This window comes from Panthera pardus, unplaced genomic scaffold (assembly GCF_024362965.1).
Source record: "Panthera pardus isolate Hobbes unplaced genomic scaffold, ASM2436296v1 HiC_scaffold_10, whole genome shotgun sequence".
Taxonomy (NCBI): domain Eukaryota; kingdom Metazoa; phylum Chordata; class Mammalia; order Carnivora; family Felidae; genus Panthera; species Panthera pardus.
Genome location: NW_026526655.1, coordinates 59,200,103 through 59,206,270, shown reverse-complemented (window position 1 = coordinate 59,206,270; position 6,168 = coordinate 59,200,103). Strand labels below are relative to the sequence as shown.

Below are 6,168 nucleotides of genomic sequence, written 5' to 3'. Positions count from 1 at the left end.
GCCAATGAATCCTAATTTAGATCAAAGAGAGTCAATGTGACACTGAACCATAAACACCCTAGTGTGCGTTACTTCAAGGAAGTTGTTAGTGCGTCCCCGATGGCTATTATGTGATATAGTTGCACTCTATAGCCTGCACCCTTTAATTACTAATATAGAAGAAAATCCCATATGAGAGGAAGGAATGTAAATGAGACCTCTGCTCTTTTGAACATTTTATGCATTTGCCAAATGAAAATTTGCTGTGGACTTTGGTTTTCCCTGATCGCTGTTGGTAGTGATCATTTGGCTCATGGGATTAAATCCGAATTTCCAAAAACGATTTCTGATCAGTGCACAGGTTTTAGATCTTTATGGATGCTTTGCACTGAGACATGGATCATCAGAACCAGATTGGGAACGACGTCTTTGAAGTTTTCAAAGGTAGGGAAGAAGCCCTCTTCCGTTCTCATCTTTCCTCACGCTGAGCGTTGCTCAGCGCGGGTCGAGGGGTACAGCTGAGAGAGGGACCTGTGGAGGCCAGAGCCTTGGTATCACCCCCAACTCATGCACTATCCCCAACATGTGCCGGTAGCTCCTGTGTAGAGCGGATCGTGCTTTAGGGACACGGGTCTCGTTGTTGCGCACGACCACGCCTGCTGACGTGGGGTTTGCTCACGCTAAGATTTAAAAGCACAATTTTAAGAGAAGGATGACCCCAAGGGTGCACTTGAACAGCGCGATTTTAAAGATATTTCCTTCTCTAGGATTCTTCTACCCTTAGCCTATGGGCACAAAAAGAGGATCGACAACAACTTGGCACTTAAATGAGGGGCTGAGTGTAGGACCAGGCCTTGTACCAAAGCGAACACGCTCATTAGACACAACAACGACTGAAGATATTAACCATTCCAGGCGATTTGCCGTGACCAACACTGCATCTCGTTCAGTAAAGCAAACTCCTGCTTTGCCATCTGTCTCATACTACAAAGAGATAATAATAATAAAATCGTTGCTTCATGAGTACACCAGGTAGAGGATAATTCTCTGGTAGACCACATCGGTGTTCTTCTCCGAAGGATGCCATATTCTCAATGAGGCAGAGAACACAGGGGAGAGTGCGTGATTATGCACAAACGGGATGCCTAAAATCAAAAACCAATGCAGCATATGTCAGTATTTAAAGCCCCATCAAAGAAACATCCAACTTTTCAGCTGTAACCCAAATACAAATTTTCCTTACCCTGTCAATTAGCAGATTACACAACTTCTGTAGCAGGAAGACCATTCTGCCAGCAGAGCCGTAGTGTTTGGAATGGGTCCAGGTCAGACAGATGGTGTGGAAAAAGGATGCAATGAGACGTTCCCGATTGGCAGAGTCAACAGTTCTTCCGTGCGGCAAACAGAACCTTTGAAGGGCGGAGCCACAAGGTAAAGTGTGTTTCCCACACCGCGGGAGAAGCACGCAGGCGGCCAGAATCACCAGGGTCATCAGTGACTAGCACAACAATGGGCTGGCTTCAGGGAAGCGTCTAGAGAAGAAAAATAGGCAAAACATTACATAAACGGAAAACTTGTTCTTTGGCACGTAAAAAGCGCCGCCCTCCTGCCCCAACCCTAAGCCAAAGGGGCATAAAAAGCAGAGCTATATCTTCTCCAAAACACAACGGTTAAATTAGTACAAGAAAGCGTTCTTGCTGTCTTTGGAATGCTGGCTATACTATAAACAATCAAATGATGTACCCACGAGGGGAAGACAAAGGATATTTGCTATATTGTTATTAAATTCCACCTGTACATGTCACACTCTGTTTGCAAAACTGGCTCGCTTACCGACAGCACCCATCCAGCTGCACAGAAAAGCTTGATTCAGGAGCTCACTATTGAAGTTACTATGCATAGTAATAACAATAACAGCCCACTGAATTCCAAAAGTGAGCTCTAAAATGTAATCACTTTGGGGTGCCTGGGTGGCTCAGTCGGTTAAGCGTCCGACTTCAGCCCGGGTCACGATCTCGTGGTCCATGAGTTCGAGCCCTGCGTCGGGCTCTGGGCTGATGGCTCAGAGCCTGGAGCCTGTTTCCGGTTCTGTCTCCCTCTCTCTCTGCCCCTCCCCCGTTCATGCTCTGTCTCTCTCTGTCTCATAAATAAATAAACATTAAAAAAATAAAATAAAATGTAATCACTCATTGAAGATTTTTTTTTAATTTTTAAGAATTTAAATTCCCTTTCATTAAGATCAAAGAAGCAAGGCTATTTCATTAACTTAAACATCTTTAGGTCAGTAAAAGTGTCTTTGTAGCTATCTCTTTATTTTTTAATTTTTTTTTTAATGTTTATTTATTTTTGAGACAGAGAGAGACACAGCATGAACAGGGGAGGGGCAAAGAGAGAGGGAGACACAGAATCTGAAACAGGCTCCAGGCTCTGAGCGGTCAGCACAGAGCCCGACGCGGGGCTCGAACCCACGGACTGTGAGATCATGACCTGAGCCAAAGTCGGACGCTTAACCGACCGAGCCACCCAGGCGCCCCTGTAGCTATCTCTTTAATAGCAACCGGCCATGTAAGCACCATCAGTGCACTTAATCCTCTACACAACCCTGCAAAGTGGAATGATTCTCATCATTTTAGAGGTAAGAAATTAAAGACCCAAGAAAGGAGCCTGAACACCCCCTGGCCGTAGCTCGAAGTGCTGCTATTCCAATACCTGGGGTCTGGCTTAAAACCCTGTTTCTCCATTCCCCTATGGTGCCCCCCAAGGAGGAAGTGAATGTTTGTTGCAAGTTCCAAGTCAAACTTCTGTCTCCAAATGGAGAAGTACCCGGTGATGATGTGTGGATGAATTGGCCCAATGCAAAAGAGCCGGTTGGATGTATGTGCTAATTTTTATTCTCGCTACTTCTGGGCCTTCACTAGAAATCACTTCACCGTGAATTGATTTGTGCCCAAACACAAGTTGGAGTCTTACTTTTAGGCAGCTCTTCCTGAAGGGGATCCTGCATGACCAGGAACCTAATTCCGCCCTGCCACCTGTCTTCTGCTAAGAGACAGAAAGATAGGCAACTCATAAGGTGGTCATGGTACGTCTGATCTTCACAGCGCCCTTCTCCACCAAACCCTGATTCTTTTCCTTCTATTTTTGCCCACTCACCTATAGAGGCTCAGGTCTCTATGTTGCAATCGCGTAGAGAGGAAAACACGGAGGTCATTATCCGAGGCTGCTGGGCTAAGTTCTTTTCAGCTGCACTGGCAAAAGCAGACTCTGCCTTCGTACAGAGGCTGGGTTTTCTTTGACATGATCTTGTTGGAACAAAATGGGAGAGAACTCGCATGTCATGCTCTGTCTATAATAGCCCTTGATTAGAGAGAATATAGACCTGGCAACACGTTTGATGCTATAGAGATTTCAGAACCAAAGCAAGGTCGACCTGCCAAGCCTGGCATGAAATTTTATGACTAGGACCACTGTTTTACTTCAGAACAACTATAAGAAAGATGATTCAATGATTAAAACAGCAAGTAACTTGGTCGTCAGTTTCAAGTTTTCAACCCAGGTCCCTGCCCTATATCCACACCCTGTGAAGAGAAGGGGGAAAAAAAGCACAAAAGGCTCATAGAAGTAACAATTGCCTATTTTAATGTTGGCAACGGATAAATGACAATTATGTTGTTAATTGATAGTTATTCCAATGAGTTGTCATCCATGTAGATTGTTCAGATTAGCAATGTTGTTTTTGCATTGTGATTAAACCACTGAGTTGCTGCATAAAGGCTGTTGTATTCCATAGTAGACACATTCTAATAACCCAGAAGAGAAAAAGGGCCAAGCCCCTTAAAAGAGGCAGTTGATTTTTTAAAAAGGCTGGGAGATATAAAATCTCATTAAGATGTGATTTTTAGCCAAATGCTAGATTAATGAAATGCACTGTTTAATTAAGGAAGTTTCTATACAAATGAAGTATTAATAAGACAAAAGGCAGTAAAAAGGGAGCAACAACCGAAGAGGTTTAGAACAAATTCACACCCCAAGACTAAATAGCAGCCACCAACTCTGTACCTTTAAAAAACAAAACAAAACAAAACAAACAACTCTACATCTTACTTAAATGTTTCTGTGGCTTTCCAACGTTGCAAACAATTTTGAAGTTTGAAGTTTTTCTACTCTATAGGAGCTTTAAGTTATAGCCGCTGATTAGTAACATTAAAAAAAGTGATCTCAAAGTCTGCAGCCAGCCATTCAAGAGGGCTTGACTGATCCCTCCCTGTGGCAGCTGCCCAAATCTTGGGTAGAGAAGCCTGTTGGAATTAAGCAGAACCTAGCAGCCATTTCATGGAATTTCGGCATGAAATTGGACAAAAAGCATCATGTTAAGCAAGCTTCTCTTTATTTCTTCTTAAAGTAGGTCCAGCCAACAAGCCTGGCAATGACTCTTGCTAAATTGGGGTAATATTCCCGTTCTTATCAACTGTACATACTTTAAAAAAAGGAAAAACCAACTCACCTTTTGGCAGTCATTTGCATCCGTGCAAGTATTTCTATGCTTCACTCCTCCACCCCTCACCTCTCTCAGTATTGACATTGCTGTACTACTGTCCCACTCGATGGAGCAGTGAACATCTGTGGTTTTAACCTGCCCAGAATTATTTCCCTTTCTTCTGATAATTGGACTCTAATTTCTGGGAACCACCCCTCATCTACACTAATCCTTATGGTTTAGATGGGACAGTCTCACACACACACACACACACACACACACACCCCGTCTCAGGAGTGGACATGTATCTCAGGCCTGACTCATCAGCTTGATCCACTCCTCTGGCCACAGCAAATGGATCAGGGATGAGCACAGAACCCAGCCCGGTAAGAACCAATCTTGGAACTTTTTCTGGAACTCCTAGGAAAGAGAAAGAAGCAATTTGGTCACAACTTTATATGTTTATACCATGCTTGAGAAAATAGGTAAATATAGTGTAGATAATGAGAGTCCAGCTTCTCACTGTCAGAGAAAAAAGTTAAAAATAAGGAAAGAAAGGGGGCGCCTGGGTGGCTCAGTCGGTTTAGCGTGCGACTCTTCATTTGGGCTCAAGTCATGATCCCAGGGTTTGCGGGATCGAGCCCCATGTTGGGCTTTGCACTGAGTGTGGAACCTGCTTGGGATTCTCTCCCTCCCTCTCTCTCTGCCCCTCCCCTACTTTCACATGAATGCATACTCTCTTGCTCTCCTTCAAAAAATTAAAAAGAAATTAAAAAGAAATAAACTAATTTAAGAAAATAAGGAAAGAAGGGAGGTTAAATGAACCCCAAGATTTTTGGATTGATATTAGAGGTACTAGTATGAATTTGTGGTTTTTAAATATGTACCCAAATGGGGGCACCTGATTGGCTCAGTCAGCTAAGCATCAGACTCTTGATTCGGCTCAGGCCATGAACTCATGATTGGTAAGATCGAGCCCTGCATTGGGCTCTGTGCTATCAGCACAGAGCCTGCTTGGGATTCCCTCTCTCTCTCTCTCTCTCTCTCTCTTCCTCTCTCTCCCCTACTCCCCCGTTCACACTCTCTCTCTCAAAATAGATAGATAGATAGATAGATAGACAAATAAATAAAATACATGCCCAAATAGATGGATAGGTTTCTGATATACTCAGAAATAAATATGTGTGTGTGTGCATGAGCTAGTGTATTTCATAGCCTTGTTTTTGAGAAGGCCTAGACACAATGACACCCCAGGAATGATAAGCATAACTAAGCACCCAGATCTTGGGTTCCAAATACCATTCTCCAACAAAAGGAACCAGGGCTCCTTGGAGACATGATTGATTCTGGGACTACAAAAGAGAAAACATATGAGTCTGTTGCATCTCAAAGTGCTAGAAAGTTGGGAAGGGTTCAACAACAATGATGGAGGCAGGGTGCCTGGATGGCTCAGTCAGTTAAGCGTCTGACTTTGGCTAAGGTCATGATCTCATGGTTCTTGAGTTTAAGCCCTGCATGGAGCTATGTGCTGACAGTTCAGAGCCTGGATCCTGCTTTGGATTTTGTGTCTCTCTCTCTTTCTGCCCCTCTCCCCCTCACACATTCTCTCTCTCTCTCTCTCTCTCTCAAATTAAATAAACGTAAAAAAAAATAATAATGATGATGGAGGCATATCAAAAGGCATGAAAGAGCTTCCAATAGCCAAAGATGAA

The 6,168-nt window shown here is 43.5% G+C and overlaps 1 long non-coding RNA gene across 1 annotated transcript; it reads right to left on the bottom strand.

Moving 5' to 3' along the window:
- Window positions 1-1,015: 1,015 nt before the first annotated feature.
- LOC109273191 (uncharacterized) lies at window positions 1,016-3,400 on the bottom strand. The gene is made up of 3 exons (XR_002082898.2): window positions 3,133-3,400; window positions 1,223-1,511; window positions 1,016-1,124 (listed from the first exon to the last, which is right to left on the bottom strand). It is a non-coding gene; the product is annotated as an uncharacterized LOC109273191 (long non-coding RNA).
- Between the last annotated feature and the right edge of the window lie 2,768 nt (window positions 3,401-6,168).